General features: G+C 34.9%; 14 non-coding genes across 14 annotated transcripts; all 14 read left to right on the top strand.

Annotated features, from left to right (window-relative positions):
- Window positions 1-2,425: 2,425 nt before the first annotated feature.
- On the top strand, window positions 2,426-2,498 carry TRNAA-AGC (transfer RNA alanine (anticodon AGC)). Its single transcript has one exon. It is a non-coding gene; the product is annotated as a tRNA-Ala (tRNA).
- A 1,865-nt stretch (window positions 2,499-4,363) lies between these two features.
- Window positions 4,364-4,436, top strand: TRNAA-AGC (transfer RNA alanine (anticodon AGC)). The gene has a single exon. It is a non-coding gene; the product is annotated as a tRNA-Ala (tRNA).
- An 896-nt stretch (window positions 4,437-5,332) lies between these two features.
- Window positions 5,333-5,405, top strand: TRNAA-AGC (transfer RNA alanine (anticodon AGC)). Its single transcript has one exon. It is a non-coding gene; the product is annotated as a tRNA-Ala (tRNA).
- Window positions 5,406-6,301: 896 nt separating this feature from the next.
- On the top strand, window positions 6,302-6,374 carry TRNAA-AGC (transfer RNA alanine (anticodon AGC)). Its single transcript has one exon. It is a non-coding gene; the product is annotated as a tRNA-Ala (tRNA).
- Window positions 6,375-7,270: 896 nt separating this feature from the next.
- TRNAA-AGC (transfer RNA alanine (anticodon AGC)) lies at window positions 7,271-7,343 on the top strand. The gene has a single exon. It is a non-coding gene; the product is annotated as a tRNA-Ala (tRNA).
- An 896-nt stretch (window positions 7,344-8,239) lies between these two features.
- On the top strand, window positions 8,240-8,312 carry TRNAA-AGC (transfer RNA alanine (anticodon AGC)). Its single transcript has one exon. It is a non-coding gene; the product is annotated as a tRNA-Ala (tRNA).
- Window positions 8,313-10,177: 1,865 nt separating this feature from the next.
- TRNAA-AGC (transfer RNA alanine (anticodon AGC)) lies at window positions 10,178-10,250 on the top strand. Its single transcript has one exon. It is a non-coding gene; the product is annotated as a tRNA-Ala (tRNA).
- Window positions 10,251-11,147: 897 nt separating this feature from the next.
- Window positions 11,148-11,220, top strand: TRNAA-AGC (transfer RNA alanine (anticodon AGC)). The gene has a single exon. It is a non-coding gene; the product is annotated as a tRNA-Ala (tRNA).
- An 897-nt stretch (window positions 11,221-12,117) lies between these two features.
- On the top strand, window positions 12,118-12,190 carry TRNAA-AGC (transfer RNA alanine (anticodon AGC)). The gene has a single exon. It is a non-coding gene; the product is annotated as a tRNA-Ala (tRNA).
- Window positions 12,191-13,085: 895 nt separating this feature from the next.
- Window positions 13,086-13,158, top strand: TRNAA-AGC (transfer RNA alanine (anticodon AGC)). The gene has a single exon. It is a non-coding gene; the product is annotated as a tRNA-Ala (tRNA).
- Window positions 13,159-14,055: 897 nt separating this feature from the next.
- TRNAA-AGC (transfer RNA alanine (anticodon AGC)) lies at window positions 14,056-14,128 on the top strand. Its single transcript has one exon. It is a non-coding gene; the product is annotated as a tRNA-Ala (tRNA).
- Window positions 14,129-16,842: 2,714 nt separating this feature from the next.
- Window positions 16,843-16,915, top strand: TRNAA-AGC (transfer RNA alanine (anticodon AGC)). Its single transcript has one exon. It is a non-coding gene; the product is annotated as a tRNA-Ala (tRNA).
- A 2,713-nt stretch (window positions 16,916-19,628) lies between these two features.
- On the top strand, window positions 19,629-19,701 carry TRNAA-AGC (transfer RNA alanine (anticodon AGC)). The gene has a single exon. It is a non-coding gene; the product is annotated as a tRNA-Ala (tRNA).
- Window positions 19,702-22,410: 2,709 nt separating this feature from the next.
- TRNAA-AGC (transfer RNA alanine (anticodon AGC)) lies at window positions 22,411-22,483 on the top strand. Its single transcript has one exon. It is a non-coding gene; the product is annotated as a tRNA-Ala (tRNA).
- Window positions 22,484-24,448: the final 1,965 nt, after the last annotated feature.

Genomic DNA, 24,448 nt, shown 5'->3' with positions numbered 1-24,448 from the left:
GAAAGCTCGTGCATGCACTGTAACAGTTTCTCATTAGTTTAAAAAAAATACGCTAATATTAAATGCACGTGTAAGCGAAAATTATAAATTAAAAGTCAATAAATCCTCTTCGTCATTTGAATATATCATTACTCCTTTTTCACGTGGATGTATGACGTTTCATAACTAGGTTTCCTGTGAGAGCTGCTTGCAAATGTCAAAATATTATGGCATGTTTGTTAGGATTTTACCTGCAATGTCGTGTATGTAATTAACGTTTTTAATGTAACGTTTCAGAGGAGATCTTTCACAATTTTGATTTCTCTCTTGCAGTGCTCATCGCCAATTACGTTTTACTGGAGAGAAGTGTATGCTGTAAATTATTCTTCTATTGAAATATGCGGAGAGTGCAATGTAAAAAATCTGACGTTTCTTAGAAACTGGATACAAAATTTTGTGTTGAAACATTGACGGAATAAACTCGGAAAGTGTAACATGCATGAAAACGAAGGGGCGTAGCTGAAGTGGTAGAGCGCTCGCTTAGCATGCGAGAGGTACTGGGATCGATACCCAGCGCCTCAAACGTGTTTTGCACACACAATAACTATTAGTCGAAGTAATGTTTCAATTGTGTCTGTAACCCTGTTCGTCTTTAACGTAGTTTTCTTTTCTTTTCGAACGTTTAATATGCTGTCACTGTTTCTTCTTGATGGTCAGTACGCATCTTCTAAGTATGACCGACCGCCTGTTTGCAATGATATGCATTTCTGAAGTAGCTCGAGACTAGAAATATTCATTCTTTCCGGTTTCCTCTTACTTTACTTGTGTAGATGAACCCGAGTTAAAACAAATCGTTTTGTGTCATAACAGAATCCACGAGAAACGTATGTAACAATGGAGTAGCGCTAAAGAAACTTACAAAACTTATGTAAGGGGTGTAATGAAGAATAATGAGCACTTTTCTCCGAGCGTGCGATAAATAATGGATTGAAAGCTCGTGCATGCACTGTAACAGTTTCTCATTAGTTTAAAACAAATACGCTAATATTAAATGCACGTGTAAGCGAAAATTATAAATTTAAAGTCAATAAATCCTCTTCGTCATTTGAATATATCATTACTCCTTTTTCACGTGGATGTATGACGTTTCATAACTAGGTTTTCTGTGAGAGCTGCTTGCAAATGTCAAAATATTATGGCATGTTTGTTAGGATTTTACCTGCAATGTCGTGTATGTAATTAACGTTTTTAATGTAACGTTTCAGAGGAGATCTTTCACAATTTTGATTTCTCTCTTGCAGTGCTCATCGCCAATTACGTTTTACTGGAGAGAAGTGTATGCTGTAAATTATTCTTGTATTGAAATATGCGGAGAGTGCAATGTAAAAAATCTGACGTTTCTTAGAAACTGGATACAAAATTTTTTGTTGATACATTGACGGAATGAACTCGGAAAGGGTAAAAGGCATGAAAACGAAGTGGGCGTAGCTGAAGTGGCAGAGCGCTCGCTTAGCATGCGAGAGGTACTGGGATCGATACCCAGCGCCTCCAAACGTGTTTTGCACACACAATAACTATTAGTCGAAGTAATGTTTCAATTGTGTCTGTAACCCTGTTCGTCTTTAACGTAGTTTTCTTTTCTTTTCGAACGTTTAATATGCTGTCACTGTTTCTTCTTGATGGTCAGTACGCATCTTCTAAGTATGACCGACCGCCTGTTTGCAATGATATGCATTTCTGAAGTAGCTCGAGACTAGAAATATTCATTCTTTCCGGTTTCCTCTTACTTTACTTGTGTAGATGAACCCGAGTTAAAACAAATCGTTTTGTGTCATAACAGAATCCACGAGAAACGTATGTAACAATGGAGTAGCGCTAAAGAAACTTACAAAACTTATGTAAGGGGTGTAATGAAGAATAATGAGCACTTTTCTCCGAGCGTGCGATAAATAATGGATTGAAAGCTCGTGCATGCACTGTAACAGTTTCTCATTAGTTTAAAACAAATACGCTAATACTAAATGCACGTGTAAGCGAAAATTATAAATTAAAAGTCAATAAATCCTCTTCGTCATTTGAATATATCATTACTCCTTTTTCACGTGGATGTATGACGTTTCATAACTAGGTTTCTGTGAGAGCTGCTTGCAAATGTCAAAATATTATGGCATGTTTGTTAGGATTTTACCTGCAATGTCGTGTATGTAATTAACGTTTTTAATGTAACGTTTCAGAGGAGATCTTTCACAATTTTGATTTCTCTCTTGCAGTGCTCATCGCCAATTGCGTTTTACTCGAGAGAAGTGTATGCTGTAAATTATTCTTGTATTGAAATATGCGGAGAGTGCAATGTAAAAAATCTGACGTTTCTTAGAAACTGGATACAAAATTTTGTGTTGAAGAATTTACGGAATAAACTCGGAAAGTGTAACAGGCATGAAAACGAAGGGGCGTAGCTCAAGTGGTAGAGCGCTCGCTTAGCATGCGAGAGGTACTGGGATCGATACCCAGCGCCTCAAACGTGTTTTGCACACACAATAACTATTAGTCGAAGTAATGTTTCAATTGTGTCTGTAACCCTGTTCGTCTTTAACGTAGTTTTCTTTTCTTTTCGAACGTTTAATATGCTGTCACTGTTTCTTCTTGATGGTCAGTACGCATCTTCTAAGTATGACCGACCGCCTGTTTGCAATGATATGCATTTCTGAAGTAGCTCGAGACTAGAAATATTCATTCTTTCCGGTTTCCTCTTACTTTACTTGTGTAGATGAACCCGAGTTAAAACAAATCGTTTTGTGTCATAACAGAATCCACGAGAAACGTATGTAACAATGGAGTAGCGCTAAAGAAACTTACAAAACTTATGTAAGGGGTGTAATGAAGAATAATGAGCACTTTTCTCCGAGCGTGCGATAAATAATGGATTGAAAGCTCGTGCATGCACTGTAACAGTTTCTCATTAGTTTAAAACAAATACGCTAATACTAAATGCACGTGTAAGCGAAAATTATAAATTAAAAGTCAATAAATCCTCTTCGTCATTTGAATATATCATTACTCCTTTTTCACGTGGATGTATGACGTTTCATAACTAGGTTTTCTGTGAGAGCTGCTTGCAAATGTCAAAATATTATGGCATGTTTGTTAGGATTTTACCTGCAATGTCGTGTATGTAATTAACGTTTTTAATGTAACGTTTCAGAGGAGATCTTTCACAATTTTGATTTCTCTCTTGCAGTGCTCATCGCCAATTACGTTTTACTGGAGAGAAGTGTATGCTGTAAATTATTCTTGTATTGAAATATGCGGAGAGTGCAATGTAAAAAATCTGACGTTTCTTAGAAACTGGATACAAAATTTTTTGTTGATACATTGACGGAATGAACTCGGAAAGGGTAAAAGGCATGAAAACGAAGTGGGCGTAGCTGAAGTGGCAGAGCGCTCGCTTAGCATGCGAGAGGTACTGGGATCGATACCCAGCGCCTCCAAACGTGTTTTGCACACACAATAACTATTAGTCGAAGTAATGTTTCAATTGTGTCTGTAACCCTGTTCGTCTTTAACGTAGTTTTCTTTTCTTTTCGAACGTTTAATATGCTGTCACTGTTTCTTCTTGATGGTCAGTACGCATCTTCTAAGTATGACCGACCGCCTGTTTGCAATGATATGCATTTCTGAAGTAGCTCGAGACTAGAAATATTCATTCTTTCCGGTTTCCTCTTACTTTACTTGTGTAGATGAACCCGAGTTAAAACAAATCGTTTTGTGTCATAACAGAATCCACGAGAAACGTATGTAACAATGGAGTAGCGCTAAAGAAACTTACAAAACTTATGTAAGGGGTGTAATGAAGAATAATGAGCACTTTTCTCCGAGCGTGCGATAAATAATGGATTGAAAGCTCGTGCATGCACTGTAACAGTTTCTCATTAGTTTAAAACAAATACGCTAATATTAAATGCACGTGTAAGCGAAAATTATAAATTAAAAGTCAATAAATCCTCTTCGTCATTTGAATATATCATTACTCCTTTTTCACGTGGATGTATGACGTTTCATAACTAGGTTTCCTGTGAGAGCTGCTTGCAAATGTCAAAATATTATGGCATGTTTGTTAGGATTTTACCTGCAATGTCGTGTATGTAATTAACGTTTTTAATGTAACGTTTCAGAGGAGATCTTTCACAATTTTGATTTCTCTCTTGCAGTGCTCATCGCCAATTACGTTTTACTGGAGAGAAGTGTATGCTGTAAATTATTCTTCTATTGAAATATGCGGAGAGTGCAATGTAAAAAATCTGACGTTTCTTAGAAACTGGATACAAAATTTTGTGTTGAAGAATTTACGGAATAAACTCGGAAAGTGTAACACGCATGAAAACGAAGGGGCGTAGCTCAAGTGGTAGAGCGCTCGCTTAGCATGCGAGAGGTACTGGGATCGATACCCAGCGCCTCAAACGTGTTTTGCACACACAATAACTATTAGTCGAAGTAATGTTTCAATTGTGTCTGTAACCCTGTTCGTCTTTAACGTAGTTTTCTTTTCTTTTCGAACGTTTAATATGCTGTCACTGTTTCTTCTTGATGGTCAGTACGCATCTTCTAAGTATGACCGACCGCCTGTTTGCAATGATATGCATTTCTGAAGTAGCTCGAGACTAGAAATATTCATTCTTTCCGGTTTCCTCTTACTTTACTTGTGTAGATGAACCCGAGTTAAAACAAATCGTTTTGTGTCATAACAGAATCCACGAGAAACGTATGTAACAATGGAGTAGCGCTAAAGAAACTTACAAAACTTATGTAAGGGGTGTAATGAAGAATAATGAGCACTTTTCTCCGAGCGTGCGATAAATAATGGATTGAAAGCTCGTGCATGCACTGTAACAGTTTCTCATTAGTTTAAAACAAATACGCTAATATTAAATGCACGTGTAAGCGAAAATTATAAATTAAAAGTCAATAAATCCTCTTCGTCATTTGAATATATCATTACTCCTTTTTCACGTGGATGTATGACGTTTCATAACTAGGTTTTCTGTGAGAGCTGCTTGCAAATGTCAAAATATTATGGCATGTTTGTTAGGATTTTACCTGCAATGTCGTGTATGTAATTAACGTTTTTAATGTAACGTTTCAGAGGAGATCTTTCACAATTTTGATTTCTCTCTTGCAGTGCTCATCGCCAATTACGTTTTACTGGAGAGAAGTGTATGCTGTAAATTATTCTTGTATTGAAATATGCGGAGAGTGCAATGTAAAAAATCTGACGTTTCTTAGAAACTGGATACAAAATTTTGTGTTGATAGATTGACGGAATAAACTCGGAAAGGGTAAAAGGCATGAAAACGAAGGGGGCGTAGCTGAAGTGGTAGAGCGCTCGCTTAGCATGCGAGAGGTACTGGGATCGATACCCAGCGCCTCCAAACGTGTTTTGCACACACAATAACTATTAGTCGAAGTAATGTTTCAATTGTGTCTGTAACCCTGTTCGTCTTTAACGTAGTTTTCTTTTCTTTTCGAACGTTTAATATGCTGTCACTGTTTCTTCTTGATGGTCAGTACGCATCTTCTAAGTATGACCGACCGCCTGTTTGCAATGATATGCATTTCTGAAGTAGCTCGAGACTAGAAATATTCATTCTTTCCGGTTTCCTCTTACTTTACTTGTGTAGATGAACCCGAGTTAAAACAAATCGTTTTGTGTCATAACAGAATCCACGAGAAACGTATGTAACAATGGAGTAGCGCTAAAGAAACTTACAAAACTTATGTAAGGGGTGTAATGAAGAATAATGAGCACTTTTCTCCGAGCGTGCGATAAATAATGGATTGAAAGCTCGTGCATGCACTGTAACAGTTTCTCATTAGTTTAAAACAAATACGCTAATATTAAATGCACGTGTAAGCGAAAATTATAAATTAAAAGTCAATAAATCCTCTTCGTCATTTGAATATATCATTACTCCTTTTTCACGTGGATGTATGACGTTTCATAACTAGGTTTCCTGTGAGAGCTGCTTGCAAATGTCAAAATATTATGGCATGTTTGTTAGGATTTTACCTGCAATGTCGTGTATGTAATTAACGTTTTTAATGTAACGTTTCAGAGGAGATCTTTCACAATTTTGATTTCTCTCTTGCAGTGCTCATCGCCAATTACGTTTTACTGGAGAGAAGTGTATGCTGTAAATTATTCTTCTATTGAAATATGCGGAGAGTGCAATGTAAAAAATCTGACGTTTCTTAGAAACTGGATACAAAATTTTGTGTTGAAGAATTTACGGAATAAACTCGGAAAGTGTAACAGGCATGAAAACGAAGGGGCGTAGCTCAAGTGGTAGAGCGCTCGCTTAGCATGCGAGAGGTACTGGGATCGATACCCAGCGCCTCAAACGTGTTTTGCACACACAATAACTATTAGTCGAAGTAATGTTTCAATTGTGTCTGTAACCCTGTTCGTCTTTAACGTAGTTTTCTTTTCTTTTCGAACGTTTAATATGCTGTCACTGTTTCTTCTTGATGGTCAGTACGCATCTTCTAAGTATGACCGACCGCCTGTTTGCAATGATATGCATTTCTGAAGTAGCTCGAGACTAGAAATATTCATTCTTTCCGGTTTCCTCTTACTTTACTTGTGTAGATGAACCCGAGTTAAAACAAATCGTTTTGTGTCATAACAGAATCCACGAGAAACGTATGTAACAATGGAGTAGCGCTAAAGAAACTTACAAAACTTATGTAAGGGGTGTAATGAAGAATAATGAGCACTTTTCTCCGAGCGTGCGATAAATAATGGATTGAAAGCTCGTGCATGCACTGTAACAGTTTCTCATTAGTTTAAAACAAATACGCTAATATTAAATGCACGTGTAAGCGAAAATTATAAATTAAAAGTCAATAAATCCTCTTCGTCATTTGAATATATCATTACTCCTTTTTCACGTGGATGTATGACGTTTCATAACTAGGTTTCCTGTGAGAGCTGCTTGCAAATGTCAAAATATTATGGCATGTTTGTTAGGATTTTACCTGCAATGTCGTGTATGTAATTAACGTTTTTAATGTAACGTTTCAGAGGAGATCTTTCACAATTTTGATTTCTCTCTTGCAGTGCTCATCGCCAATTACGTTTTACTGGAGAGAAGTGTATGCTGTAAATTATTCTTCTATTGAAATATGCGGAGAGTGCAATGTAAAAAATCTGACGTTTCTTAGAAACTGGATACAAAATTTTGTGTTGAAGAATTTACGGAATAAACTCGGAAAGTGTAACACGCATGAAAACGAAGGGGGCGTAGCTCAAGTGGTAGAGCGCTCGCTTAGCATGCGAGAGGTACTGGGATCGATACCCAGCGCCTCAAACGTGTTTTGCACACACAATAACTATTAGTCGAAGTAATGTTTCAATTGTGTCTGTAACCCTGTTCGTCTTTAACGTAGTTTTCTTTTCTTTTCGAACGTTTAATATGCTGTCACTGTTTCTTCTTGATGGTCAGTACGCATCTTCTAAGTATGACCGACCGCCTGTTTGCAATGATATGCATTTCTGAAGTAGCTCGAGACTAGAAATATTCATTCTTTCCGGTTTCCTCTTACTTTACTTGTGTAGATGAACCCGAGTTAAAACAAATCGTTTTGTGTCATAACAGAATCCACGAGAAACGTATGTAACAATGGAGTAGCGCTAAAGAAACTTACAAAACTTATGTAAGGGGTGTAATGAAGAATAATGAGCACTTTTCTCCGAGCGTGCGATAAATAATGGATTGAAAGCTCGTGCATGCACTGTAACAGTTTCTCATTAGTTTAAAACAAATACGCTAATATTAAATGCACGTGTAAGCGAAAATTATAAATTAAAAGTCAATAAATCCTCTTCGTCATTTGAATATATCATTACTCCTTTTTCACGTGGATGTATGACGTTTCATAACTAGGTTTCCTGTGAGAGCTGCTTGCAAATGTCAAAATATTATGGCATGTTTGTTAGGATTTTACCTGCAATGTCGTGTATGTAATTAACGTTTTTAATGTAACGTTTCAGAGGAGATCTTTCACAATTTTGATTTCTCTCTTGCAGTGCTCATCGCCAATTACGTTTTACTGGAGAGAAGTGTATGCTGTAAATTATTCTTGTATTGAAATATGCGGAGAGTGCAATGTAAAAAATCTGACGTTTCTTAGAAACTGGATACAAAATTTTGTGTTGAAGAATTTACGGAATAAACTCGGAAAGTGTAACACGCATGAAAACGAAGGGGGCGTAGCTCAAGTGGTAGAGCGCTCGCTTAGCATGCGAGAGGTACTGGGATCGATACCCAGCGCCTCAAACGTGTTTTGCACACACAATAACTATTAGTCGAAGTAATGTTTCAATTGTGTCTGTAACCCTGTTCGTCTTTAACGTAGTTTTCTTTTCTTTTCGAACGTTTAATATGCTGTCACTGTTTCTTCTTGATGGTCAGTACGCATCTTCTAAGTATGACCGACCGCCTGTTTGCAATGATATGCATTTCTGAAGTAGCTCGAGACTAGAAATATTCATTCTTTCCGGTTTCCTCTTACTTTACTTGTGTAGATGAACCCGAGTTAAAACAAATCGTTTTGTGTCATAACAGAATCCACGAGAAACGTATGTAACAATGGAGTAGCGCTAAAGAAACTTACAAAACTTATGTAAGGGGTGTAATGAAGAATAATGAGCACTTTTCTCCGAGCGTGCGATAAATAATGGATTGAAAGCTCGTGCATGCACTGTAACAGTTTCTCATTAGTTTAAAACAAATACGCTAATATTAAATGCACGTGTAAGCGAAAATTATAAATTAAAAGTCAATAAATCCTCTTCGTCATTTGAATATATCATTACTCCTTTTTCACGTGGATGTATGACGTTTCATAACTAGGTTTTCTGTGAGAGCTGCTTGCAAATGTCAAAATATTATGGCATGTTTGTTAGGATTTTACCTGCAATGTCGTGTATGTAATTAACGTTTTTAATGTAACGTTTCAGAGGAGATCTTTCACAATTTTGATTTCTCTCTTGCAGTGCTCATCGCCAATTACGTTTTACTGGAGAGAAGTGTATGCTGTAAATTATTCTTGTATTGAAATATGCGGAGAGTGCAATGTAAAAAATCTGACGTTTCTTAGAAACTGGATACAAAATTTTGTGTTGATAGATTTACGGAATAAACTCGGAAAGGGTAAAACGCATGAAAACGAAGGGGGCGTAGCTGAAGTGGCAGAGCGCTCGCTTAGCATGCGAGAGGTACTGGGATCGATACCCAGCGCCTCAAACGTGTTTTGCACACACAATAACTATTAGTCGAAGTAATGTTTCAATTGTGTCTGTAACCCTGTTCGTCTTTAACGTAGTTTTCTTTTCTTTTCGAACGTTTAATATGCTGTCACTGTTTCTTCTTGATGGTCAGTACGCATCTTCTAAGTATGACCGACCGCCTGTTTGCAATGATATGCATTTCTGAAGTAGCTCGAGACTAGAAATATTCATTCTTTCCGGTTTCCTCTTACTTTACTTGTGTAGATGAACCCGAGTTAAAACAAATCGTTTTGTGTCATAACAGAATCCACGAGAAACGTATGTAACAATGGAGTAGCGCTAAAGAAACTTACAAAACTTATGTAAGGGGTGTAATGAAGAATAATGAGCACTTTTCTCCGAGCGTGCGATAAATAATGGATTGAAAGCTCGTGCATGCACTGTAACAGTTTCTCATTAGTTTAAAACAAATACGCTAATATTAAATGCACGTGTAAGCGAAAATTATAAATTAAAAGTCAATAAATCCTCTTCGTCATTTGAATATATCATTACTCCTTTTTCACGTGGATGTATGACGTTTCATAACTAGGTTTCCTGTGAGAGCTGCTTGCAAATGTCAAAATATTATGGCATGTTTGTTAGGATTTTACCTGCAATGTCGTGTATGTAATTAACGTTTTTAATGTAACGTTTCAGAGGAGATCTTTCACAATTTTGATTTCTCTCTTGCAGTGCTCATCGCCAATTACGTTTTACTGGAGAGAAGTGTATGCTGTAAATTATTCTTGTATTGAAATATGCGGAGAGTGCAATGTAAAAAATCTGACGTTTCTTAGAAACTGGATACAAAATTTTGTGTTGAAGAATTTACGGAATAAACTCGGAAAGTGTAACACGCATGAAAACGAAGGGGGCGTAGCTCAAGTGGTAGAGCGCTCGCTTAGCATGCGAGAGGTACTGGGATCGATACCCAGCGCCTCCAAACGTGTTTTGCACACACAATAACTATTAGTCGAAGTAATGTTTCAATTGTGTCTGTAACCCTGTTCGTCTTTAACGTAGTTTTCTTTTCTTTTCGAACGTTTAATATGCTGTCACTGTTTCTTCTTGATGGTCAGTACGCATCTTCTAAGTATGACCGACCGCCTGTTTGCAATGATATGCATTTCTGAAGTAGCTCGAGACTAGAAATATTCATTCTTTCCGGTTTCCTCTTACTTTACTTGTGTAGATGAACCCGAGTTAAAACAAATCGTTTTGTGTCATAACAGAATCCACGAGAAACGTATGTAACAATGGAGTAGCGCTAAAGAAACTTACAAAACTTATGTAAGGGGTGTAATGAAGAATAATGAGCACTTTTCTCCGAGCGTGCGATAAATAATGGATTGAAAGCTCGTGCATGCACTGTAACAGTTTCTCATTAGTTTAAAACAAATACGCTAATATTAAATGCACGTGTAAGCGAAAATTATAAATTAAAAGTCAATAAATCCTCTTCGTCATTTGAATATATCATTACTCCTTTTTCACGTGGATGTATGACGTTTCATAACTAGGTTTCCTGTGAGAGCTGCTTGCAAATGTCAAAATATTATGGCATGTTTGTTAGGATTTTACCTGCAATGTCGTGTATGTAATTAACGTTTTTAATGTAACGTTTCAGAGGAGATCTTTCACAATTTTGATTTCTCTCTTGCAGTGCTCATCGCCAATTGCGTTTTACTGGAGAGAAGTGTATGCTGTAAATTATTCTTCTATTGAAATATGCGGAGAGTGCAATGTAAAAAATCTGACGTTTCTTAGAAACTGGATACAAAATTTTGTGTTGAAGAATTTACGGAATAAACTCGGAAAGTGTAACACGCATGAAAACGAAGGGGGCGTAGCTCAAGTGGTAGAGCGCTCGCTTAGCATGCGAGAGGTACTGGGATCGATACCCAGCGCCTCCAAACGTGTTTTGCACACACAATAACTATTAGTCGAAGTAATGTTTCAATTGTGTCTGTAACCCTGTTCGTCTTTAACGTAGTTTTCTTTTCTTTTCGAACGTTTAATATGCTGTCACTGTTTCTTCTTGATGGTCAGTACGCATCTTCTAAGTATGACCGACCGCCTGTTTGCAATGATATGCATTTCTGAAGTAGCTCGAGACTAGAAATATTCATTCTTTCCGGTTTCCTCTTACTTTACTTGTGTAGATGAACCCGAGTTAAAACAAATCGTTTTGTGTCATAACAGAATCCACGAGAAACGTATGTAACAATGGAGTAGCGCTAAAGAAACTTACAAAACTTATGTAAGGGGTGTAATGAAGAATAATGAGCACTTTTCTCCGAGCGTGCGATAAATAATGGATTGAAAGCTCGTGCATGCACTGTAACAGTTTCTCATTAGTTTAAAAAAAATACGCTAATACTAAATGCACGTGTAAGCGAAAATTATAAATTAAAAGTCAATAAATCCTCTTCGTCATTTGAATATATCATTACTCCTTTTTCACGTGGATGTATGACGTTTCATAACTAGGTTTCCTGTGAGAGCTGCTTGCAAATGTCAAAATATTATGGCATGTTTGTTAGGATTTTACCTGCAATGTCGTGTATGTAATTAACGTTTTTAATGTAACGTTTCAGAGGAGATCTTTCACAATTTTGATTTCTCTCTTGCAGTGCTCATCGCCAATTACGTTTTACTGGAGAGAAGTGTATGCTGTAAATTATTCTTGTATTGAAATATGCGGAGAGTGCAATGTAAAAAATCTGACGTTTCTTAGAAACTGGATACAAAATTTTGTGTTGAAGAATTTACGGAATAAACTCGGAAAGTGTAACACGCATGAAAACGAAGGGGGCATAGCTCAAGTGGTAGAGCGCTCGCTTAGCATGCGAGAGGTACTGGGATCGATACCCAGCGCCTCCAAACGTGTTTTGCACACACAATAACTATTAGTCGAAGTAATGTTTCAATTGTGTCTGTAACCCTGTTCGTCTTTAACGTAGTTTTCTTTTCTTTTCGAACGTTTAATATGCTGTCACTGTTTCTTCTTGATGGTCAGTACGCATCTTCTAAGTATGACCGACCGCCTGTTTGCAATGATATGCATTTCTGAAGTAGCTCGAGACTAGAAATATTCATTCTTTCCGGTTTCCTCTTACTTTACTTGTGTAGATGAACCCGAGTTAAAACAAATCGTTTTGTGTCATAACAGAATCCACGAGAAACGTATGTAACAATGGAGTAGCGCTAAAGAAACTTACAAAACTTATGTAAGGGGTGTAATGAAGAATAATGAGCACTTTTCTCCGAGCGTGCGATAAATAATGGATTGAAAGCTCGTGCATGCACTGTAACAGTTTCTCATTAGTTTAAAACAAATACGCTAATATTAAATGCACGTGTAAGCGAAAATTATAAATTAAAGTCAATAAATCCTCTTCGTCATTTGAATATATCATTACTCCTTTTTCACGTGGATGTATGACGTTTCATAACTAGGTTTCCTGTGAGAGCTGCTTGCAAATGTCAAAATATTATGGCATGTTTGTTAGGATTTTACCTGCAATGTCGTGTATGTAATTAACGTTTTTAATGTAACGTTTCAGAGGAGATCTTTCACAATTTTGATTTCTCTCTTGCAGTGCTCATCGCCAATTACGTTTTACTGGAGAGAAGTGTATGCTGTAAATTATTCTTGTATTGAAATATGCGGAGAGTGCAATGTAAAAAATCTGACGTTTCTTAGAAACTGGATACAAAATTTTGTGTTGAAGAATTTACGGAATAAACTCGGAAAGTGTAACACGCATGAAAACAAAGGGGCGTAGCTCAAGTGGTAGAGCGCTCGCTTAGCATGCGAGAGGTACTGGGATCGATACCCAGCGCCTCCAAACGTGTTTTGCACACACAATAACTATTAGTCGAAGTAATGTTTCAATTGTGTCTGTAACCCTGTTCGTCTTTAACGTAGTTTTCTTTTCTTTTCGAACGTTTAATATGCTGTCACTGTTTCTTCTTGATGGTCAGTACGCATCTTCTAAGTATGACCGACCGCCTGTTTGCAATGATATGCATTTCTGAAGTAGCTCGAGACTAGAAATATTCATTCTTTCCGGTTTCCTCTTACTTTACTTGTGTAGATGAACCCGAGTTAAAACAAATCGTTTTGTGTCATAACAGAATCCACGAGAAACGTATGTAACAATGGAGTAGCGCTAAAGAAACTTACAAAACTTATGTAAGGGGTGTAATGAAGAATAATGAGCACTTTTCTCCGAGCGTGCGATAAATAATGGATTGAAAGCTCGTGCATGCACTGTAACAGTTTCTCATTAGTTTAAAACAAATACGCTAATATTAAATGCACGTGTAAGCGAAAATTATAAATTAAAAGTCAATAAATCCTCTTCGTCATTTGAATATATCATTACTCCTTTTTCACGTGGATGTATGACGTTTCATAACTAGGTTTCCTGTGAGAGCTGCTTGCAAATGTCAAAATATTATGGCATGTTTGTTAGGATTTTACCTGCAATGTCGTGTATGTAATTAACGTTTTTAATGTAACGTTTCAGAGGAGATCTTTCACAATTTTGATTTCTCTCTTGCAGTGCTCATCGCCAATTACGTTTTACTGGAGAGAAGTGTATGCTGTAAATTATTCTTGTATTGAAATATGCGGAGAGTGCAATGTAAAAAATCTGACGTTTCTTAGAAACTGGATACAAAATTTTGTGTTGAAGAATTTACGGAATAAACTCGGAAAGTGTAAAATTCATGTAAACAAAGGGGGCGTAGCTCAAGTGGTAGAGCGCTCGCTTAGCATGCGAGAGGTACTGGGATCGATACCCAGCGCCTCCAGACGTGATTTTGCTACTAATATAACAAAAAACGCATGAAGAAAGGTGAAGAAATTTTCAATGATGCCTCCCATCTAAATAATACAGAACATGACTGACAAATGGATGGCAAAATTATGACTTTCCAAAATAAGAATGATTTTCCTTTAGGTTAAAATAAATCATACTTCATAGAGAATACACCGAGTTGAAGAAATACTTTGAAAGTTATCTCTTGGGATTCAAAATGAAATGACGTTTTCCTGCTCATTCACTTTCAATGATGTCATCGATATGTACGCCATTTTTATAAACATGAACGAAAACATTTAACAAGGCAATACGAATAACACATCACTCATTAAACAATTTATCTTTTACACCTGAAACTATGTTTCCAGTGGTAGTAACTGCCAGGTATACTCTGTTCACAGCACAGTGTAAGTGGTGAAAAAACTTCAATAACATAATATATCTCTATCAAAAAGATGTGTAATGTTATTTAGTAGTAACTGTGAAACAACAAGTGCGAGTACTAGAGGCATAGAGAAATAAGTCCTCTCCGAAAACATAGAGAATCAAACATTTATATACTTCTTACATCATATTTATGCTTAACTCATAAATTACCCTTCTTGAAATGAAGATATTTATCTTTTTTTAAATACATCACAGTGGAAACTTCGATAACAAGACGGCTCACAATCGTTGTAAACTTTGAGGATAAGAAAAGTAGAGTTTGTGGAACGTGGTAATTTCTTTCCAAAATCACGAAATATAAGTAAAACGCTTGTTTCTCATACAATCATAAACGGTTTCACTGTGTTTAGACTTGTCAATACTTGTAATAAAGTTTTCTTAAAAGCATAGTTAGCGTTTTACCTACGTACTAATTATATAACTGCATTTATATCAACAATCACATTTCATAGGCAAATCATTTACAGTGAACTTTAGATACAAACGATCTTTGTCCTCTGAAATAATTACGAAATAAGAAGGTTAAATTCTTTACTTTATGATCAAGACGTAATTATGAGAAAATATTTGAGAATTTCTAAGTTATTTATTGCTTTTACTGCTTTATAACTTAGCAGTTTCATAGAAAATTAAATAAAACACGGGACGTTTCAGAAATTTACCAAACAATTTTTCTTCTCTTTGACTTTGAAATTTGCAAATACCTACTCTAATTAAATACGGTTTGAAATATCACAATTTGTTCTAATTTGCCTCTAAATTCGAATTGTTTCATACTTCTAAAGAGATATACGAGCATTTGATTGTAAATGGAGAACTAACGCCCTTACCTTTGAGGCATAATGATCATCGCAGATGTTTAGTAGAAATTCTCACTATTACGTAGGCAAATGATAATGTTCCAAAAACAAATCCCATGTCAGATAGCTATTATTCATCTGTCTTTAATATAGGTAAATAGTGCGTTTTATAAAATTCTTCGTGATCTTGGATTGCCCAATGAATACATACAGACAAATCTCAATAAACAGAACTGTTTCGATCTACCCTTCAAAGTACAAGTAAGATTTTAGCTTTGCTTGCGATACAGAAATATGAGCGTATAAAACCCATTCTCACTTCGTTTCCCTGAAGCTGACGTTACAATTACAATATTGAGGAGTAAGAGCTACGAAAATAATTTTAATTATCTCACTCAAAAAAGAAATTAAATTTAAATAGTACTGGTACACGTGAAACTTTACAATAATAAGACTCTATTTTTACACAAAATTTCCTTAGAATTGGTACCTTCTTTTCTTTGTAAACCATCGCTTCCACCAGTAATTACGAAATTGTTCATACTTAATATGCACACACAATAACTATTAGTAGAAGTAATATTTCAATGTTTCAATTGTGTCTGTAACCCTGTTCGTCTTTAATGTAGTTTTCTTTTCTTTTCGAACGTTTAATATGCTGTCACTGTTTCTTCTTGATGGTCAGTACGCATCTTCTAAGTATGACCGACCGCCTGTTTGCAATGATATGCATTTCTGAAGTAGCTCGAGACTAGAAATATTCATTCTTTCCGGTTTTCTCTTACTTTACTTGTGTAGATGAACCCGAGTTAAAACAAATCGTTTTGTGTCATAACAGAATCCACGAGAAACGTATGTAACAATGGAGTAGCGCTAAAGAAACTTACAAAAATTATGTAAGGGGTGTAAGAAAGAATAATGAGCACTTTTCTCCTAGCGTGCGATAAATAATGGATTGAAAGCTCGTGCATGCACTGTAACAGTTTCTCATTATTTTAAAACAAATACGCTAATATTAAATGCACGTGTAAGCGAAAATTATAAATTAAAAGTCAATAAATCCTCTTCTTCATTTGAATATATCATTACTCCTTTTTCACGTGGATGTATGAGGTTTCATGACGTTTCATAACTAGGTTTCCTGTGAGAGCTGCTTGCAAATGTCAAAATATTATGGCATGTTTGTTAGGATTTTACCTGCAATTTCGTGTATGTAATTAACGTTTTTAATGTAAAGTTTCAGAGGAGACCTTTCACAATTTTAATTTCTCTCTTGCAGTGCTCATCGCCAATTACGTTTTACTGGAGAGAAGTGTATGCTGTAAATTATTCTTGTATTGAAATATGCGGAGAGTGCAATGTAAAAAATCTGACGTTTCTCAGAAACTGGATACAAAATTTTGTGTTGAAGAATTTACGGAATAAACTCGGAAAGTGTAAAATGCATGAAAACAAAGGGGGCGTAGCTCAAGTGGTAGAGCGCTCGCTTAGCATGCGAGAGGTACTGGGATCGATACCCAGCGCCTCCAGACGTGATTTTGCTACTAATATAACAAAAAACGCATGAAGAAAGGTGAAGAAATTTTCAATGATGCCTCCCATCTAAATAATACAGAACATGACTGACAAATGGATGGCAAAATTATGACTTTCCAAAATAAGAATGATTTTCCTTTAGGTTAAAATAAATCATACTTCATAGAGAATACACCGAGTTGAAGAAATACTTTGAAAGTTATCTCTTGGGATTCAAAATGAAATGACGTTTTCCTGCTCATTCACTTTCAATGATGTCATCGATATGTACGCCATTTTTATAAACATGAACGAAAACATTTAACAAGGCAATACGAATAACACATCACTCATTAAACAATTTATCTTTTACACCTGAAACTATGTTTCCAGTGGTAGTAACTGCCAGGTATACTCTGTTCACAGCACAGTGTAAGTGGTGAAAAAACTTCAATAACATAATATATCTCTATCAAAAAGATGTGTAATGTTATTTAGTAGTAACTGTGAAACAACAAGTGCGAGTACTAGAGGCATAGAGAAATAAGTCCTCTCCGAAAACATAGAGAATCAAACATTTATATACTTCTTACATCATATTTATGCTTAACTCATAAATTACCCTTCTTGAAATGAAGATATTTATCTTTTTTTAAATACATCACAGTGGAAACTTCGATAACAAGACGGCTCACAATCGTTGTAAACTTTGAGGATAAGAAAAGTAGAGTTTGTGGAACGTGGTAATTTCTTTCCAAAATCACGAAATATAAGTAAAACGCTTGTTTCTCATACAATCATAAACGGTTTCACTGTGTTTAGACTTGTCAATACTTTTAATAAAGTTTTCTTAAAAGCATAGTTAGCGTTTTACCTACGTACTAATTATATAACTGCATTTATATCAACAATCACATTTCATAGGCAAATCATTTACAGTGAACTTTAGATACAAACGATCTTTGTTCTCTGAAATAATTACGAAATAAGAAGGTTAAATTCTTTACTTTATGATCAAGACGTAATTATGAGAAAATATTTGAGAATTTCTAAGTTATTTATTGCTTTTACTGCTTTATAACTTAGCAGTTTCATAGAAAATTAAATAAAACACGGGACGTTTCAGAAATTTACCAAACAATTTTTCTTCTCTTTGACTTTGAAATTTGCAAATACCTACTCTAATTAAATACGGTTTGAAATATCACAATTTGTTCTAATTTGCCTCTAAATTCGAATTGTTTCATACTTCTAAAGAGATATACGAGCATTTGATTGTAAATGTAGAACTAACGCCCTTACCTTTGAGGCATAATGATCATCGCAGATGTTTAGTAGAAATTCTCACTATTACGTAGGCAAATGATAATGTTCCAAAAACAAATCCCATGTCAGATAGCTATTATTCATCTGTCTTTAATATAGGTAAATAGTGCGTTTTATAAAATTCTTCGTGATCTTGGATTGCCCAATGAATACATACAGACAAATCTCAATAAACAGAACTGTTTCGATCTACCCTTCAAAGTACAAGTAAGATTTTAGCTTTGCTTGCGATACAGAAATATGAGCGTATAAAACCCATTCTCACTTCGTTTCCCTGAAGCTGACGTTACAATTACAATATTGAGGAGTAAGAGCTACGAAAATAATTTTAATTATCTCACTCAAAAAAGAAATTAAATTTAAATAGTACTGGTACACGTGAAACTTTACAATAATAAGACTCTATTTTTACACAAAATTTCCTTAGAATTGGTACCTTCTTTTCTTTGTAAACCATCGCTTCCACCAGTAATTACGAAATTGTTCATACTTAATATGCACACACAATAACTATTAGTAGAAGTAATATTTCAATGTTTCAATTGTGTCTGTAACCCTGTTCGTCTTTAATGTAGTTTTCTTTTCTTTTCGAACGTTTAATATGCTGTCACTGTTTCTTCTTGATGGTCAGTACGCATCTTCTAAGTATGACCGACCGCCTGTTTGCAATGATATGCATTTCTGAAGTAGCTCGAGACTAGAAATATTCATTCTTTCCGGTTTTCTCTTACTTTACTTGTGTAGATGAACCCGAGTTAAAACAAATCGTTTTGTGTCATAACAGAATCCACGAGAAACGTATGTAACAATGGAGTAGCGCTAAAGAAACTTACAAAAATTATGTAAGGGGTGTAAGAAAGAATAATGAGCACTTTTCTCCTAGCGTGCGATAAATAATGGATTGAAAGCTCGTGCATGCACTGTAACAGTTTCTCATTATTTTAAAACAAATACGCTAATATTAAATGCACGTGTAAGCGAAAATTATAAATTAAAAGTCAATAAATCCTCTTCTTCATTTGAATATATCATTACTCCTTTTTCACGTGGATGTATGAGGTTTCATGACGTTTCATAACTAGGTTTCCTGTGAGAGCTGCTTGCAAATGTCAAAATATTATGGCATGTTTGTTAGGATTTTACCTGCAATTTCGTGTATGTAATTAACGTTTTTAATGTAAAGTTTCAGAGGAGACCTTTCACAATTTTAATTTCTCTCTTGCAGTGCTCATCGCCAATTACGTTTTACTGGAGAGAAGTGTATGCTGTAAATTATTCTTGTATTGAAATATGCGGAGAGTGCAATGTAAAAAATCTGACGTTTCTAGAAACTGGATACAAAATTTTGTGTTGAAGAATTTACGGAATAAACTCGGAAAGTGTAAAATGCATGAAAACAAAGGGGGCGTAGCTCAAGTGGTAGAGCGCTCGCTTAGCATGCGAGAGGTACTGGGATCGATACCCAGCGCCTCCAGACGTGATTTTGCTACTAATATAACAAAAAACGCATGAAGAAAGGTGAAGAAATTTTCAATGATGCCTCCCATCTAAATAATACAGAACATGACTGACAAATGGATGGCAAAATTATGACTTTCCAAAATAAGAATGATTTTCCTTTAGGTTAAAATAAATCATACTTCATAGAGAATACACCGAGTTGAAGAAATACTTTGAAAGTTATCTCTTGGGATTCAAAATGAAATGACGTTTTCCTGCTCATTCACTTTCAATGATGTCATCGATATGTACGCCATTTTATAAACATGAACGAAAACATTTAACAAGGCAATACGAATAACACATCACTCATTAAACAATTTATCTTTTACACCTGAAACTATGTTTCCAGTGGTAGTAACTGCCAGGTATACTCTGTTCACAGCACAGTGTAAGTGGTGAAAAACTTCAATAACATAATATATCTCTATCAAAAGATGTGTAATGTTATTTAGTAGTAACTGTGAAACAACAAGTGCGAGTACTAGAGGCATAGAGAAATAAGTCCTCTCCGAAAACATAGAGAATCAAACATTTATATACTTCTTACATCATATTTATGCTTAACTCATAAATTACCCTTCTTGAAATGAAGATATTTATCTTTTTTTAAATACATCATAGTGGAAACTTCGATAACAAGACGGCTCACAATCGTTGTAAACTTTGAAGATAAGAAAAGTAGAGTTTGTGGAACGTGGTAATTTCTTTCCAAAATCACGAAATATTAGTAAAACGCTTGTTTCTCATACAATCATAAACGGTTTCACTGTGTTTAGACTTGTCAATACTTGTAATAAAGTTTTCTTAAAAGCATAGTTAGCGTTTTACCTACGTACTAATTATATAACTGCATTTATATCAACAATCACATTTCATAGGCAAATCATTTACAGTGAACTTTAGATACAAACGATCTTTGTTCTCTGAAATAATTACGAAATAAGAAGGATAAATTCTTTACTTTATGATCAAGACGTAATTATGAGAAAATATTTGAGAATTTCTAAGTTATTTATTGCTTTTACTGCTTTATAACTTAGCAGTTTCATAGAAAATTAAATAAAACACGGGACGTTTCAGAAATTTACCAAACAATTTTTCTTCTCTTTGACTTTGAAATTTGCAAATACCTACTCTAATTAAATACGGTTTGAAATATCACAATTTGTTCTAATTTGCCTCTAAATTCGAATTGTTTCATACTTCTAAAGAGATATACGAGCATTTGATTGTAAATGGAGAACTAACGCCCTTACCTTTGAGGCATAATGATCATCGCAGATGTTTAGTAGAAATTCTCACTATTACGTAGGCAAATGATAATGTTCCAAAAAACAAATCCCATGTCAGATAGCTATTATTCATCTGTCTTTAATATAGGTAAATAGTGCGTTTTATAAAATTCTTCGTGATCTTGGATTGCCCAATGAATACATACAGACAAATCTCAATAAACAGAACTGTTTCGATCTACCCTTCAAAGTACAAGTAAGATTTTAGCTTTGCTTGCGATACAGAAATATGAGCGTATAAAACCCATTCTCACTTCGTTTCCCTGAAGCTGACGTTACAATTACAATATTGAGGAGTAAGAGCTACGAAAATAATTTTAATTATCTCACTCAAAAAAGAAATTAAATTTAAATAGTACTGGTACACGTGAAACTTTACAATAATAAGACTCTATTTTTACACAAAATTTCCTTAGAATTGGTACCTTCTTTTCTTTGTAAACCATCGCTTCCACCAGTAATTACGAAATTGTTCATACTTAATATGCACACACAATAACTATTAGTAGAAGTAATATTTCAATGTTTCAATTGTGTCTGTAACCCTGTTCGTCTTTAATGTAGTTTTCTTTTCTTTTCGAACGTTTAATATGCTGTCACTGTTTCTTCTTGATGGTCAGTACGCATCTTCTAAGTATGACCGACCGCCTGTTTGCAATGATATGCATTTCTGAAGTAGCTCGAGACTAGAAATATTCATTCTTTCCGGTTTTCTCTTACTTTACTTGTGTAGATGAACCCGAGTTAAAACAAATCGTTTTGTGTCATAACAGAATCCACGAGAAACGTATGTAACAATGGAGTAGCGCTAAAGAAACTTACAAAAATTATGTAAGGGGTGTAAGAAAGAATAATGAGCACTTTTCTCCTAGCGTGCGATAAATAATGGATTGAAAGCTCGTGCATGCACTGTAACAGTTTCTCATTATTTTAAAACAAATACGCTAATATTAAATGCACGTGTAAGCGAAAATTATAAATTAAAAGTCAATAAATCCTCTTCTTCATTTGAATATATCATTACCCTTTTCACGTGGATGTATGAGGTTTCATGACGTTTCATAACTAGGTTTCCTGTGAGAGCTGCTTGCAAATGTCAAAATATTATGGCATGTTTGTTAGGATTTTACCTGCAATTTCGTGTATGTAATTAACGTTTTTAATGTAAAGTTTCAGAGGAGACCTTTCACAATTTTAATTTCTCTCTTGCAGTGCTCATCGCCAATTACGTTTTACTGGAGAGAAGTGTATGCTGTAAATTATTCTTGTATTGAAATATGCGGAGAGTGCAATGTAAAAAATCTGACGTTTCTAGAAACTGGATACAAAATTTTGTGTTGAAGAATTTACGGAATAAACTCGGAAAGTGTAAAATGCATGAAAACAAAGGGGGCGTAGCTCAAGTGGTAGAGCGCTCGCTTAGCATGCGAGAGGTACTGGGATCGATACCCAGCGCCTCCAGACGTGATTTTGCTACTAATATAACAAAAAACGCATGAAGAAAGGTGAAGAAATTTTCAATGATGCCTCCCATCTAAATAATACAGAACATGACTGACAAATGGATGGCAAAATTATGACTTTCCAAAATAAGAATGATTTTCCTTTAGGTTAAAATAAATCATACTTCATAGAGAATACACCGAGTTGAAGAAATACTTTGAAAGTTATCTCTTGGGATTCAAAATGAAATGACGTTTTCCTGCTCATTCACTTTCAATGATGTCATCGATATGTACGCCATTTTTATAAACATGAACGAAAACATTTAACAAGGCAATACGAATAACACATCACTCATTAAACAATTTATCTTTTACACCTGAAACTATGTTTCCAGTGGTAGTAACTGCCAGGTATACTCTGTTCACAGCACAGTGTAAGTGGTGAAAAAACTTCAATAACATAATATATCTCTATCAAAAAGATGTGTAATGTTATTTAGTAGTAACTGTGAAACAACAAGTGCGAGTACTAGAGGCATAGAGAAATAAGTCCTCTCCGAAAACATAGAGAATCAAACATTTATATACTTCTTACATCATATTTATGCTTAACTCATAAATTACCCTTCTTGAAATGAAGATATTTATCTTTTTCCAAATACATCATAGTGGAAACTTCGATAACAAGACGGCTCACAATCGTTGTAAACTTTGAAGATAAGAAAAGTAGAGTTTGTGGAACGTGGTAATTTCTTTCCAAAATCACGAAATATTAGTAAAACGCTTGTTTCTCATACAATCATAAACGGTTTCACTGTGTTTAGACTTGTCAATACTTGTAATAAAGTTTTCTTAAAAGCATAGTTAGCGTTTTACCTACGTACTAATTATATAACTGCATTTATATCAACAATCACATTTCATAGGCAAATCATTTACAGTGAACTTTAGATACAAACGATCTTTGTTCTCTGAAATAATTACGAAATAAGAAGGATAAATTCTTTACTTTATGATCAAGACGTAATTATGAGAAAATATTTGAGAATTTCTAAGTTATTTATTGCTTTTACTGCTTTATAACTTAGCAGTTTCATAGAAAATTAAATAAAACACGGGACGTTTCAGAAATTTACCAAACAATTTTTCTTCTCTTTGACTTTGAAATTTGCAAATACCTACTCTAATTAAATACGGTTTGAAATATCACAATTTGTTCTAATTTGCCTCTAAATTCGAATTGTTTCATACTTCTAAAGAGATATACGAGCATTTGATTGTAAATGGAGAACTAACGCCCTTACCTTTGAGGCATAATGATCATCGCAGATGTTTAGTAGAAATTCTCACTATTACGTAGGCAAATGATAATGTTCCAAAAACAAATCCCATGTCAGATAGCTATTATTCATCTGTCTTTAATATAGGTAAATAGTGCGTTTTATAAAATTCTTCGTGATCTTGGATTGCCCAATGAATACATACAGACAAATCTCAATAAACAGAACTGTTTCGATCTACCCTTCAAAGTACAAGTAAGATTTTAGCTTTGCTTGCGATACAGAAATATGAGCGTATAAAACCCATTCTCACTTCGTTTCCCTGAAGCTGACGTTACAATTACAATATTGAGGAGTAAGAGCTACGAAAATAATTTTAATTATCTCACTCAAAAAGAAATTAAATTTAAATAGTACTGGTACACGTGAAACTTTACAATAATAAGACTCTATTTTTACACAAAATTTCCTTAGAATTGGTACCTTCTTTTTCTTTGTAAACCATCGCTTCCACCAGTAATTACGAAATTGTTCATACTTAATATGCACACACAATAACTATTAGTAGAAGTAATATTTCAATGTTTCAATTGTGTCTGTAACCCTGTTCGTCTTTAATGTAGTTTTCTTTTCTTTTCGAACGTTTAATATGCTGTCACTGTTTCTTCTTGATGGTCAGTACGCATCTTCTAAGTATGACC

This window comes from Tachypleus tridentatus, chromosome 6 (assembly GCF_004210375.1).
Source record: "Tachypleus tridentatus isolate NWPU-2018 chromosome 6, ASM421037v1, whole genome shotgun sequence".
Lineage (NCBI taxonomy): Eukaryota > Metazoa > Arthropoda > Merostomata > Xiphosura > Limulidae > Tachypleus > Tachypleus tridentatus.
The sequence above is the reverse complement of the archived record's forward strand: the minus strand, read 5'-3'. Positions and strand labels throughout refer to the sequence as shown.